The sequence below is a fragment of the Schistocerca gregaria genome, chromosome 3, assembly GCF_023897955.1.
Source record: "Schistocerca gregaria isolate iqSchGreg1 chromosome 3, iqSchGreg1.2, whole genome shotgun sequence".
In the NCBI taxonomy this organism is placed as follows: Eukaryota; Metazoa; Arthropoda; class Insecta; order Orthoptera; family Acrididae; genus Schistocerca; species Schistocerca gregaria.
Genome location: NC_064922.1, coordinates 403,213,306 through 403,229,202, shown reverse-complemented (window position 1 = coordinate 403,229,202; position 15,897 = coordinate 403,213,306).

The following is a 15,897-nucleotide window of genomic DNA, read 5'->3' as shown; positions in this document are numbered from 1 at the left end:
ATATGCTCACCAGTTTATATTTCCCAGACATGAAGCACCTAAATTGGATTTGTTAAATGAATCGTGGATTGTTGCACTGTAAGGACACTGAAAAATGGGTTATCGAAGCGTTTGAGATATGGCGTTACGGAAAGACGCTGGAAATTAAGTGGATTTGTAGAAAATGAAGAGATCATCCGCAGAATCAGCGAGAAAGGTAATGTGTTTAAACCATTAACTGAAAGAACGGATAGGGTCATAGGAGTTGTGTTGAGCCATCACGGCTTAACTTTTCAAGGTACCACAGGAAGCCATACATTGCAAGAACAATAGGGAAAAATGGAGATTAGAATATATCCAACAAATAACGGAGGACACTGTACACTCCGCTTCTCTGAAATAAAGAGATGGGCACATGAGAGAAAGCTGAGGCAGGCTGCATCAGATAAGTCAGAATTTTGATGGCTCAAAAAAAAAGTCATATTTAGAAATTAACGGAAGCTAAAAATATTTGTTTTTGTGTATAGTCGCAACTTTTCCTTTTATTTTGCCTACCGACTACTGGTTTCGGTAGACAGTACTATCCTCAGGTCATCCGCTGAGTGGAGTCGTCACGCTAGCTTCCGAAATAAAAGCGTGACACTCCAGCCAAATTATTACATTAATATAAAGGTCACTTCCGTGCAGCGTCTAAGAATTTCAGTGAAGGCTCTCAGGAAATAAAATTCCTTTACTAGCCTTGAAAGTAATCACCATCAGCTGTAACACACTTCTGACATCGGTTGTAAAGCCGTTGCAAACTGCCAGAAAATGTGTTTTGTGGGATCACTCGAAGCGTCATGGTAGTGTTGCTGGATATCATTGGCCGGCCGCGGTGGCCGAGCGGTTCTAGTCGCTTCAGTCCGGAAGCGCGAGACTGCTACGGTCGCAGGTTCGAATCCTGCCTCGGGCATGGATGTGTGTGACGTCCTTAGGTTAGGTAGGTTTAAGTAGTTCTAAGTTCTAGGTGACTGATGACCTCAGAAGTTAAGTCCCATAGTGCTAACAGCCATGTCAACTTTTTTTTTTTTTTTGGTTCAGTATAATACATTTATCACACTGCTGGTCTAGTAGAAGACGATGCTGTCTTCTTAGTTGATGCTCGCGGTCTGAGATGAGCGGTACTGTGATCGGCCGTAAATAGGCGATCCGTTGCAGCGGCGTAGCGAAGCGTTGGCAGGCGTGGCTACGCTGGTGTCACTCATACGTCGATGTTGCTCGCAGCGACTATCTTTCCCTGTGACTGCAGCTTTGGCACCTCTCTCTTCGAATGACACCGCAGTGATCATAAGAATAATCATTGCTGCAGCAGGCACCGTAGTGCAACTAGGCTTGGAACGAGATGTCTCACGCATTGCGCTCAATTCCGTCGTGTGTCGGATGATCTGTACGGCGAGGAGCAGTCATTATCACGATCAGTTGCTCGCAACGTGAACCCAGTGAGGTAGCCGTCATTGGTACATCGAGGGTACCGCCGATGCTGCGCCGATCAATGCTTGCGAACACTTGTTTAGGGTTCATCCCGTTTTGCGTCCCGGTACGCAGTCTATTAATTAATTTTATACCCGGCGCGGTATGATGAACGGCGCCGAGCGAGCGCGCTGCGCTGGAAGCCGCTAATGCCTTAATGCGCAACAAATAAGCGCTTAATGAAGTTGAATCGGCCCCGCGTGTTCGGCAGCAGAGGGCGCGTTTTGGCTCGCGCCCCACGCTCTTTCACATTGAGTTCCAGAACTGCGTCGGCCCTCTTGGTAAATATCATCGCTTGGGGAAGCAGGGCACAGAGTTTACCTATGGAACGGCAAGCTATATAATCTACACAGCGTGACATGCTGACTTACACTACCTGACAAAAAAGGTGGATTGTGACAAGTACAGCATTCGTTACTTATGTTCACCATGAGATTAGCGAAATACAAAGAGTAGCGTGCTGTCGCAACTTCATTAATCATCGAGACACCGGTATTAGCTTGCATTTGTGATAGATAGCGCAACGGCATGAGAGAATTACAGTGATTTTACACCCGCCATCTGCATGAGATAGTTCCAGTGTCTGTTTCAAAGTCTGACAAAAAGTTTCAAAGTGAAATTCATCGAATAAGGGTGTTTTTGTGCTGTTGAATGGGATGCCGCCCATTAGGGCACGCTACTCTCCAGGGAAACTGGCACCACTGATTCAAGCAATACGTGAGATACACTTTACTCTCGACAGTACTTGTGACACCATCGGTGTGCTAGTCTTTCCGGGAGCTGATTGTGGTGCAGCGCCGAGCGGGAATAGCCGAGAGGTCTGGGCGCTGCAGTCACGGACTGTGCGGCTGGTGCTGGCGGAGGTTCGAGTCCTCCCTCGGGCATGGGTGTGTGTGTGTTTGTCCTTAGCATAAGTTAGGTTAAGTAGTGTGTAAGCTTAGGGACTTAGGACCTTCACAGTTAAGTCCCGTAAGATTTCACACACATTTGAACGTTTTTTTGTGGTGCAGCGAAACCACTGACAACAGAGGTCAGGTTTGTTATGAGGTACATCTACATCTACATCTACATGACTACTCTGCAATTCACATTTAAGTGCTTGGCGGAGGGTTCATCGAACCACAATCATACTTTCTCTCTACTATTCCACTCCCGAACAGCGAGCGGGAAAAACGAACACCTAAACCTTTCTGTTCGAGCTCTGATTTCTCTTATTTTATTTTGATGATCATTCCTACCTATGTAGGTTGGGCTCAACAAAATATTTTCGCATTCGGGAAGAGAAAGTTGGTGACTGAAATTTCGTAAGAAGGTCTCGCCGCGACGAAAAACGTCTATGCTGTAATGACTTCCATCCCAACTCGTGTATCATATCTGCCACACTCTCTCCCCTATAACGCGATAATACAAAACGAGCTGCCCTTTTTTGGACCCTTTCGATGTCCTCCGTCAATCCCACCTGGTAAGGATCCCACACCGCGCAGCAATATTCTAACAGAGGACGAACGAGTGTAGTGTAAGCTGTCTCTTTAGTGGACTTGTTGCATCTGCTAAGTGTCCTGCCAATGAAACGCAACCTTTGGCTCGCCTTCCCGACAATATTATCTATGTGGTCCTTCCAACTAAAGTTGTTCGTAATTTTAACACCCAGGTACTTAGTTGAATTGACAGCCTTGAGAATTTTACTATTTATCGAGTAATCGAATTCCAACGGATTTCTTTTGGAACTCATGTGGATCATCTCACACTTTTCGTTATTTAGCGTCAACTGCCACCTGACACACCATACAGCAATCTTTTCTAAATCGCTTTGCAGCTGATTGCACTGCAATCAGTTTAATCAACGATGTTCCATCGTTAGTAACTCATAAACTATTTTCAGAAGTACTTTATCGAAAGTAGAAAGGTAACCTGTCTCTTTCTTAAAGCTCAATGGATGATTTATTAACGGTGTATTGCTGTCTTTGTTACAAAGAAAAGTTTCAATCTTCGTAAAGTCGACAGAGGAAGTCGTTTCTCAACCCTGTGGCGCAGGATTCGTGGTAGTATCAAATCTAGGAACCAGAAAAAAAAAGAAATACTAAACACAGAAGGACTTGAAGTTCTAGAGCCAAATGAGACACCTAACGTGGGGGGAAATAACCATCGTAGCTCAAGTAACAATGTTCATTTCTTTTGTTGCTCCAGCTCTGATCAATGACTTCGAAATACGTATGCTCCAAGATAAAGAAATGGTTCAAATGGCTCTGAGCACTATGGGACTTAACTTCTGAGGTCATCGGTCCCCCAAAACTTAGAACTACTTAAACCTAACTAACCTAAGGACATCACACACATCCATGGCCGAGGCAGGATTCGATCCTGCGACCGTAGCGGCCTAAAGAAGTGGAACTAACCAAAATCAGTTACTTATAAGACTAACAAACATAAAGTGTAATATAAATCATAAGACTGAAATGAAATCATAAATGAAATAAATAGGAACGAATTTACGGTGCTGCACAAGGACGCACAGGAGACACATCGTAAGTGGATGAACGGTGTGTGTCATTTCAAGTGATACACCTTAGGCCGGTTCGGAATAAAGTGTTCAACTGGATCACTCGAGCACCACTTTCGCCGTCCACAGCGGAAACAAACGACACTCTTCAACTATATATTTTCAAAATGGCGACCAGGAAAACAAATGGAAAATTACACAACTTTTTCTCTGTTTGGTGAATCTTACCTACCCTCAGAGAGATTTACAAAGAACGCTCGGGGGAAACGCAAGGACTGAAAATCTGACTTAGCTTATAGCAAACAGATGACGAACATTCTGCAATAAAGCGATACCTAAAGTAAATGGTACATGAGGAGAACACGCACCAACCTCCCCATTACATAACAGTAATTGAAGGAAAACTTATAATCCTTACCAAGCATACTTTCGATGGAACTGGAAACTCAACAAAAAAGACGTTTCTCGCCAGCTGATTTATTTGTCTGCACGGTAACATCTTTTATAGATATTTCCTAATTTTTCCAAGAGGTCCTAATGAACCTTACGGATATTATAGCAAGATGAAGGGCATATACACTCCTGGAATAGGTGGATGCATAGTCAAATAAATATTAGTGACCTTTGAGTACATGTGTCGTGGTTTGTGTCGTGGAGGTCATCTGCGCCAAAGTAGTCTACAAGATTTGTGAGCATGTGATAAATCGATCGTACTTTCATGTGAAATACCAGTAGACAAACAGTGCCAGTTCTTGGACAAAGTAGCAAGCCTATGATGTCATTGGACTTTCTATCCCCTCCCACCTCTTTTTCTGTCCAGGAGTATTTGCATTCTGTCTTGTCGAGTTGTCTTAAAGCTGAAGCCATTGTCTGTTCCCTGTTTTGCTCTTAACACAACTGACTGCCATACTACTCTCGTCACAGGTCAGGATAAACTCTTTTTCAAAATAAAGAAATACCAACACAACACTCCACACCAAAGCATGTTCAGTTTCTCAAATTTCACTCCTCTTCTTAATAGGCTCAGCATTTGCGCAAAATCCCTGACGAACATGCCAGATACCTAAAAAGACTGAAACTACTCTGTAATCCATGAAGGTACACAATCACTGACTGCTGATACCAGCCTTGGATCAGTTGTTACTCCTACTTGGTGAATTACATTCCTCAGATAGTTTACTTCTGTCTGAGTGAAATAGCATTTATCAGCCCTGAGTGTTATGTGTGCTCTCTGCAGTCATTTAAAGACTTGTATTTTCATGTTATTTGAAAATACAATTATTTCATCAAGATACACCATGCACTTTTTAGGTTTCAGTCCCCGAAGCACTCCACCGAAGAGAATCTGAAATGTAGCCAGTGTGTTTTTCAGTCCAAACAGTATCCTAAAGTGCTGATAATGTCTTCAAGGTGTGGAAAAAGCTGTCTTTAGCCATTCTTCTAGAACCACTTCGATCTCGTAGTAGCCACTTTTCAAATCCATGGTCGTGAACTATTTATATTGACCCAGATGGTCTCCATAATGTTCAAGATGGGATATGTATCATCCAGAAGGACTGATACATACTCTGATGCTTTCCCAAAAGAAGATATATTGCCAGTGCAACAGAATCAACGGTGGGACAGATACATTTACTACAGCATAGGCATCATTAAAGCTTCTAGCTGCCTCTTTCTTCGCTACCATGGCTGTTTTTCTGTTTTATCCTGGAGCAACACACCTACCTAACGATTCAAAACTTCAACGGCTTCACTCAAAGCTGCTGCACGCCTTTCTGATCGATGTGTAGCCTTCATTTCGACTTACGGTGTAGGGCACGTGGCAACCTCGTATACTGACACATTGTCAATAATCTTTCCCATGTATCATAGCTCAGCAGGACTCACTTCACTACTATGCTTCACAGACAAACTTTCTACAAGTTTCACACACTACTCACACAGCCTTAGAACATGGTAGTTGGTGTCCTGATATATTACAATACTGACACTTAGTTGACTGGAAGCATTCTTCCCTACAGCTACCACAGAACTGTGAAAGGTCTGCAGCTACTTTTCTCCTATACAATGTCACTTTCAAGTTCATATGCAGATCCTTCCGACTCAACTTGGCCACCAAATAAAAGAAAATAGAAAACAGGCAACCAAAAACTGACTGCTCAAGAAACCACATCATGGTTGAGCCGATGGCTACTGATGTACAGTTGTGGTTCCCGACAGCAGTGATAGCTGACATAAGGATGTCAGCAATCACAGCTTCTGACTCCCAATTTTTAGGATTGTACGTCCTTCTGACACCGAATTTGTAGGCAACAGTGCATCAGAAGACCACTTCCTAAATCCATATTTCTAGCAGTCCACCAGACGCTGCCTCATACACGAGTGGCATATAGACAAGTGGAGGTGCAGTGGTGGAGATTCTGTGGAGCACTGTGGCGCTAAAGAGACAGTATTAAATTAACAGAGAGCCATGGCCGCTCTGTACCTTATCCATTTATGCTCTTCTTAGACATCATTGCCTTGATAGTGAAAAGTGCTTCCAGTGGTGCCATGGGCGCCTGCTTGCGCAAAAAGGGAAGGACGTAGAAGAGGAGTGAATCGACGTGGTCTCGTGAAGATGATACCCTTGAAGAAGTGTGAGGTGTCTCTCAGCAGTGTGAGCTAGTATACTGAGATACTGACGTTCTGCAGATACAACCAATCGCTTCTGGAAAGGGTCGTGAGCCCGTGTTGCATTGACTACGATTGTCTGTTCTGGAGACCAATGTCTTTTAGTAGGAGTACGGTATAGTCGCCTAAGTTCTGACTCAAAGACGATCTGGAATTGCTTTACCCCCATGGAACCAGCGTCCTTGCATTTTAAATCAAATAACTTTGCAAGTGTTTCTAGCTTTCAGGCTTTTCTTTTCTTTGGATTTCAACTATTGGTAATCAAGTATAGGGGTGTTCTTGAAACACAATTGTGCTGGTACGTAGCAACTTAGTCTTTCACCTGGCTGATAATAAGTGTTTTGCTATTTTAAAAAAATGGGACTGTTGTTACAACATTTTTCCTAAATTGGTAAATAATAAAAAGACATATGAGCTGTCTGCTTAATAACTGTGTTGCTATTCTTCAAAATATTGTGACAGCTGTTAGAATATTTTTCTTCTACTAATGAATAAGAGAAATAATATAAGCTCCCTGCTTAATAACTGTTTATGATATTTTGAATAATAAGGAATCATTTGGGTCTGTTTGCATAACAACTGTCTATCGGTAATTTAAAATTGTGGCACCTCTTAGAATATTTTTCTAATTAAACTCATGTTCAGCGAAGGGTCATAGGATCTGTCTACTTAATGACTGATTTGCTATTTTAAATAATTGTGACAACTGTTAGAATTTTTTTTTAAAATTGGTGAGTACTAAGAAGTTATATGAGCTGTTTTGCTAACTTTTTTTAAAATTTTGGCAGCTGTTACGATATTTAACTTAAGCTCAGTTATATTAAGAAGTAATTTGGGGCTGTTTGCATAATAACTGTTTATTGGTAATATAAAATAATGGCAGCACTGAGGATATTTTTCTAATTAAACTCATATACAGTGAAGGGTGATAGGAGATGACTGTTTAATGACCGTTCTGCTATTTTAAAAAATTGTGACAGCTGTTAGAATATTTTTTAAAGAACTAGTGAATACTAAGACGTTATATGAACTGTCTGCTTAATATCTGTTCTGCTATCTTTTTTAAACGTTGGCAGCAGTTACGTTATTTTTCTTTAGCTCAGCTGTATTAAGAAGTAATTTGGGGCTATTTGCATAATAATTCTTTATTGGTAATTTAACATTGTGGCAGCATCGAGAATATTTTTCTATTTAAACTCACGTACAGTGAAGATTCATACAAGTTGTCTGCTTAATAACTGTGTATTACTTTTAAAATTGTGGCAGCTGTTGGAAACTTTCTGTAATTCACTAAAGAAAACTATCTTTTATGGAAGCGAATGCTGCAGCAACCGTGTGGGGCTCCAGTCCTTCCATTAGGATGACCTAACCCTAAGTCCTCACTTTACAACTTATTTCCAAGAGGTTTGCAAAAAAATATTCAAATGTGTGTGAAATCGTATGCTAAGGTCATCAGTCCCTAAACTTACACAATACTTAACCCAAATTATCCTAAGGAGAAACACACGCACCCTTGCCGGAGGGAGGACTCGAACCAGCGGCACAGTCCATGACTGCAGCGCACTACACCGCTCGGTTAATCCCGCGTGGTAGAGTTTTGCAATAAGTCTATCTTCTTTTCAGTGCTGCCTAGCAGCGACCATGCTGAGCCCGTGATGCATGACGGTGCATGGTAGAGTATCAGTTCCTGGCAAGGAATTTGCAGGCGCAAGCTCCAGCGTTGTTTCAGGTCAGGGACGCAGCCCCGTTGGCGGAGGGCCCTGTGGCCGCTCAGGGACTGGGTGTTTTGCTATCCAAATAATCATTATTTCATCCCCATAGACGCGCAAGTCGCCGAAGAGGAGTCAAGTTGAAAGATTTGCACGCGGCGAACGGTCTACCCTACGGGAGGCCATAGTCGCACAACATTTACATTTACTTCAACAAATAGTTATTATTATGCGTAAGCACCGGAGATGCACAATTAACATCCGTATCCATATCTGCAGGAGAGGGGTGGAAACGACACACGGTGGCATATACACTCCTGGAAATTGAAATAAGAACACCATGAATTCATTGTCCCAGGAAGGGGAAACTTTATTGACACGTTCCTGGGATCAGATACATCACATGATCACACTGACAGAACCACAGGCACATAGACACAGGCAACAGAGCATGCACAATGTCGGCACTAGTACAGTGTATATCCACCTTTCGCAGCAATGCAGGCTGCTATTCTCCCATGGAGACGATCGCAGAGATGCTGGATGTAGTCCTGTGGAACGGCTTGCCATGCCATTTCCACCTGGCACCTAATTTGGACCAGCGTTCGTGCTGGACGTGCAGACCGCGTCAGACGACGCTTCATCCAGTCCCAAACATGCTCAATCGGGGACAGATCCGGAGATCTTGCTGGCCAGGGTAGTTGACTTACACCTTCTAGAGCACGTTGGGTGGCACGGGATACATGCGGACGTGCTTTGTCCTGTTGGAACAGCAAGTTCCCTTGCCGGTCTAGGAATGGTAGAACGATGGGTTCGATGACGGTTTGGATGTGCCGTGCACTATTCAGTGTCCCCTCGACGATCACCAGAGGTGTACGGTCAGTGTAGGAGATCGCTCCCCACACCATGATGCCGGGTGTTGGCCCTGTGTGCCTCGGTCGTATGCAGTCCTGATTGTGGCGCTCACCTGCACGGCGCCAAACACGCATTCGACCATCATTGGCACCAAGGCAGAAGCGACTCTCATCGCTGAAGACGACACGTCTCCATTCGTCCCTCCATTCACGCCTGTCGCGACACCACTGGAGGCGGGCTGCACGATGTTGGGGCGTGAGCGGAAGACGGCCTAACGGTGTGCGGGACCGTAGCCCAGCTTCATGGAGACGGTTGCGAATGGTCCTCGCCGATACCCCAGGAGCAACAGTGTCCCTAATTTGCTGGGAAGTGGCGGTGCGGTCCCCTACGGCACTGCGTAGGATCCTACGGTCTTGGCGTGCATCCGTGCGTCGCTGCGGTCCGGTCCCAGGTCGACGGGCACGTGCACCTTCCGCCGACCACTGGCGACAACATCGATGTACTGTGGAGACCTCACGCCCCACGTGTTGAGCAATTCGGCGGTACGTCCACCCGGCCTCCCGCATGCCCACTATACGCCCTCGCTCAAAGTCCGTCAACTGCACATACGGTTCACGTCCACGCTGTCGCGGCGTGCTACCAGTGTTAAAGACTGCGATGGAGCTCCGTATGCCACGGCAAACTGGCTGACACTGACGGCGGCGGTGCACAAATGCTGCGCAGCTAGCGCCATTCGACGGCCAAGACCGCGGTTCCTGGTGTGTCCGCTGTGCCGTGCGTGTGATCATTGCTTGTACAGCCCTCTCGCAGTGTCCGGAGCAAGTATGGTGGGTCTGACACACCGGTGTCAATGTGTTCTTTTTTCCATTTCCAGGAGTGTATGTCCTGTTTTCCTACGGTTGTTGCAAGTCGCCCAGCGCTTAGGACAGGAGGCCGTGTCACTTCGCAGAAGCAGTATGGGCAAGATGGGAGTGATGAGCGCTGCCGCCGCTATGGTGGTGGTTGTTGTTATTTAGCATGTAGCTGTTCAGTGCTGCGCGGAAGCTGTTTTTGTACGGCTGCCACGTCCCCCGCCCCCGAGAACCAACTGACGGCCGACGGACGGGAACAGGAGCCACCGCGGCGATGTCATACCAAGCCTCAATATGATCACGATCAGCACGAGGTACATCGAAAGAATGAGCAATGTTAAACACTACAGCAAAAACTCGATTCTCACACTGTAGTGCGTGTTGATGCACTTTCTTGTCAGGAGCCAACCGAGTGATGGCGTCACGGTCCACAGACTCAGCATGGGAATTATAAGGAGCATCGGTAACAAGTTGACTTTTGCGTCTGAGGCGGTGGAGTTTCACCGCTCTTGCTTAGTGCTACTGTGGGGCTGTTTACTACAACGATAGAACACTACACGCGATGCAGTGACATGCATGCATTTGCGGAGATAATTTGACAACAACCTAAACATTTCTTTTAGCGGAAGCGGAGCAAGATGCTGAAGCGGAGTTGATTGGCACAACAAGTGAGAAATCCGAGGAGAAATCGAAGAAAGGAACAAATCAGTGACACCAAAGCAGAGGAAATGTTGCCGAAGCCGCTTCTCGTTACCCTGTCTTCGGCTTGACAGTCGTAAAAGAGAAAGGGCGGCAGTTACGCCGAGGACATTGGAGCCTTTGTGGTCACTGTAGCCGACAAGTCCGTGATAGCAACCGTAAGAGACATTGGAGCACTGCCTCCGTGGCCAGAAGAACAGAAGGAACAACAAACAGACTGAGCACTCGGAAGTGAACCCCGCATTCATCGCCAGTTGTGTCGTAATGTTAGACACGTCTATTAGTGATCCACATTCAAGATCATGGAACAAATAAACAGTACAATAACCAATGGGACAGAGGCTAAGGATGGACATATGCCGCGCTGTCCTTACATAGGGCAGAGTTCCGGTGGAAGACGGGGCGGGTGCCATACTGTGTGTATAAGTCGCGGCTGCCCCATGTGGCAGTCACGGGCGGATGCCGTTGAAAAAGTATCTGAGTGTAGAGCGCCGGCACCCTGTTGCCGCGGCGCGCAGCCAAATGTCGTGTTCAGGGTTATAGCAGGGTAAAATGTCATTTAAGCCGGCCGGTGTGGCCGAGCGGTTCTAGGCGCTTCAGTCTGGAACCGCGCGACCGCTACGGTCGCAAGTTCGAATCCTGCCTCGGGCATGGATGTGTGTGATGTCCTTAGGTTAGTTAGGTTTAAGTAGTTCCCAGTTCTAGGGGACTGATGACCTCAGATGCTAAGTCTCATAGTGCTCAGAGCCATTTGAACCATTTTTGAATGTCATATAACAGTCACCTACTGAGTTAAGCCAGTGAGGTGGCGCACCATCTTGTTACAAAACCAATTTCCGTGGTTCAGCTTCTTCCAGTTCAGGGAAGAGCCATAGTTCTATCGCAGCACCAGTTACGGTTGCTACAGCGAAAAACCAGAGCTCAGCTGGGGTATGGCACAACAAACATCCAATTAAGGGGAGTCTTGTTGGAACTGTGCGACCTCTTGGTGATTTTCTGACCCCAAATGCGCGCAGCGCATTAAGTGTGTTCACATTTCTGCTTAGGTAAAATGTCGCAATGTCGATTCATCACTGAAGACGACACGATCCATAAAATCTTAATCGCCACGCAGCAAAATTCCGCTTGCAAAGTTAGCTCTTAAACTGTACTCTGTAATTTGTAGAGCCTTTAACAACTGCCAATTATAAGAGCGTAGACGTGAGTGTCTCCTTAAGTCTCCACAAAGGCATGACTAAAATTGCTAATCCTCAACAACCCCTCCGAACTGATTTCTTGAAGCTACGGGCGACAGACAGTCTCACTAGTTCAACACGTTCTGTACGCTTCGTCTTCCCACACTTGTCCTTTCGCGCACTGGTATTTAAACAAAACTCTTTGAGTTGCTCCCATTTGATCTATTATTTACAACTGCAAGACGAGTGTGATAAATGCTGCATAGTCTTAAAATCCCGATATTCATTCTGAAACACCACGTATGATTCGAGATGCCTCAAAATTCCACTTAAAACGGAAAGCTTCCATCCTGATTGAATACATGCTGATATTTGGCTGCCAGCTTATGTCTTTGCATCTGATCGATACAATCCACGCGACACGCGGATGAATCCACACTTAACAGTTGCAAAACGAAGAATACAGAAAACAGATAAAATACACAAAATATTATGGTTGTTGAAGTAGTGATACCTGCTGCCAGTTAATAGTAAGGCGTGACAGTGGATGTGTGGGAGAGTTCCTCAAATACCTTTTCCGGAATGACATTGCAGAGAATAAGTGAACTGAACACGTTTGCTGATGTGTTGACAGATCAGAGTGCAAGGGGCAGTCAAATGAAAACGAGATAGGTGAAAAACATTAAGTAAACTGTTTATTATTTGAAAAGTACGAGTAATTGCCGAAAATGTTAAAGCATTTAAGCCATTGTGAGATAAGACAGTGAATGCGTTCATGGAAAAATGTTTTCGGTTGCCTGCGCAGCCACAATTGCACCCAGGAGAGCATCTATTCGTCCCAAGGAGACCAACGGCCACGAATGTTTTTTTATTGGTTCCAAAAGTATGCAACTAGCATAGGGAGAGATCGGGCCTCTATGGAGGATTTGTAATGACTTCCTAGAGGAACTTCTACAGCGTAGTCGAAACAACCTTACCATTAGCCTTCGCAGAATGATACCTTCCGTCAATAATCCTGCCATTTGGACTTGACAGAGTGCTTTTTACAAGGTCCCCACGTAGTTGCGCGTTAATTGTAGCGCCGTTTCCCAGACAGTTAACAAACAATGAGAGCTTGGCAGTCAAAGAAAAAAAGGTCATCATGACTTAAGCGGAGCTGACATTTCTGTTTTTCGACTACGCTGCAGAAGCTTCGCTGGGACGGCATTACTAACCCTCCCTGCTGTCCCGTTCTCTCTCTATGCGATTTCATATTTTTGAATCCCTGAAGAAAGAAATTCGTAGCCTCGATTTGCGCAAAGTGCTCGCCTGGGTATAAATATGCCTCCGTAGGCAACTCCAAACGTTTTTCCATGAAGGTATTCACCGTCTTGTCTCACAGTGGAATAAATGTGTCATTTTTGAAATAATAAACAGTTTATTTTTTCCATCTCCCTCGTTTACATTTGGCTGTCCTTGTAGAAAAACAAATCAGATCACAGTAACAACGAGGTGTTAATTATTTCATGGACTAGTAGAATACGACGGTTTGAATCCTACTGAAGTTAGATTAATCGTGGTATGGTTGGTGTGTGTATTGAACGGGGGACCTGGAAACGACGGAGAGGCTTCGTCCCGCCCTATCCCTCAGTGGCTCACAACCCCACAACAGGCTACAGGCGTCTACCTGCCCCACCGCCGCACCACACAGAACCCAGGGTTATTGTGCGGTTCGGCCCCAGCAGATCCCAGCGGGAACGTCTCATATCAGACGAGTGTAAACCCAAATGTTCTGTAAGTAGGATGTTTAGGTTTTTTTATTGGTAACGCCGCCGCCACGTAGTTTTTGTATATAAATCACTGGCTGTGCCGTGTGCAGTCTGTGGCTGGTTGGCATTGTTGTAATACTCGCCATTGTAGTGTTGGGCAGCGGCAGCTGGATGCTAACAGCGCGTAGCGTTGCGCAGTTGGAGGTGAGCCGCCAGCAGTGGTGGACGTGGGGAGAGAGATGGCGGAGTTTTGAAATTTGTAAGAATTGGTGTCATGAACTGATATATATATATATATTATGACTATAAAGGTAAATACATTGTTTGTTCTCTATTAAAATCTTTCATTCGCTAACTATGTCTATCAGTAGTTAGTGCCTTCAGTAGTTTGAATCTTTTATTTAGCTGCCAGTAGTGGTGCTCGCTGTATTGCAGTAGTTCGTGTAACGAAGATTTTTTTGTGAGGTAAGTGATTTGTGAAAGGTATAGGTTAATGTTAGTCAGGGCCGTTCTTTTGTAGGGATTATTGAAAGTCAGATTGTGTTGCGCTAAAAACTATTGTGTGTCAGTTTAAGCACAGTCGTGTATAATTGTTCAAAGAGGACGTTTCACATAGACCAGTCTTGTACAATTTTTCTAGTTCGTGTGGTAGAGTAATTATGGCGTACGCATGCCTGTATACAGTGTTTTCGCAGCAATCGCCGACACAGTGAACTGAGACGGAATAAGGGGAACCAGCCCGCATTCGCCGAGGCAGATGGAAAACCGCCTTAAAAACCATCCACAGGCTGGCCGGCGCACCGGACCTCGACATTAATTCGCCGGGAGGATTCGTGCCGGGGACCGGCACGCCTTCCCGATCGGCAAGCACTGCGTCAGACCGCGCGGCTAGCCGGACGGGCTATACTGATTGGTCAGTGAAAGTCAGTAGCAAATCTTTATGTAGTCTAGTCTTAAAGTAGCTGTCAACCAAACGAAAATGTTCTGTTACGCTTCAGAAAAAAATTTACATCTATATCTACATGGATACTCTGCAAATCACACTTAAGTGCCTGGCAGAGAGTTCACCGAACCACCTCCACAATAATTCTCTATTACTCCACTCTCGAACAGCGTGCAGAAAAAAACGAACACTTATATCTTTCCGTTCGAGCTCTAATATCCCTTATTTTATTACGATGATAGTTCCTCTCTATGTAGGTTAGCGTCAACAATATATTTTCACATTCGGAAGAGAAAGTTGGTGACTGAAATTTTGTGAGAAGATTCCGCCGCAACGAACAACGCCTTTGTTTTAATGGTGTCCATCCCAAATCCTGCAATATGTCCATTACACTCTATTTCCCTATTTCACGATAATACAAAACGTGCTCTTCGTAGAATTATCTCGATATACTGCATTAATCCTATCTGCTACGGATCCCAGACCGTGCAGCAGTCCTCAAAAAGAGAACGGACAAGTGTAGCGTAGGCTGTCTCTTTAGTACATCTGTTACATTTTTATAAGTGTTCTGCCAATAAAACACTGTCTTTGGTCTGCCTTCACCACAACATTTTCTACTTGTTCTTTTCAATTTAAATTGCTCGTAATAGTAATTCCTACATATTTACTCGAATTTACGGCCTTTAGATTAGACTGATTTATAGTGTAACCGAAGTTTAACGGATTCATTTTAGCACTCATGTGGATGACCTCACCCTTTCCATTATTTATGGTCAATTGCCAATTTTCGCACCATTCAGATATCTTTTCTAAATCGTTTTGCAATGTGTTTTGATCTTCTGATGACTTTACTAGACATTTAACGACATCATCTGCAAACTACTAAAGAATAGGGCACGTGTTTGAAATTAATCTCTAGTTTTCTTTGAACATTTCAGCAGTTGTATTATCTGAGTTGGGAGGTCGGTAAAAAAATCCAATTATTATTTTATCCAAATTCCCAAGAATGACCTCTGCCCATACTAACTCACAGGAACTATCTGGTTAAATTTCGCTACAAGACAATATAATTCTAACAGCAACAAACACGCCACCGCCAGCTTTGTTTAACCTATCCTTTTGGAAGGCAGTTAGGTTCTTTGCAAAAGCTTCGTCTGAACTTATCTCCGGCTTCAACCAGCTTTCAGTGCCTAAAAACGACTTGAGCATTGGTGCTTTCTATTAGCGCTTGGAACTCCTGTCCTAATACAGCTACAACA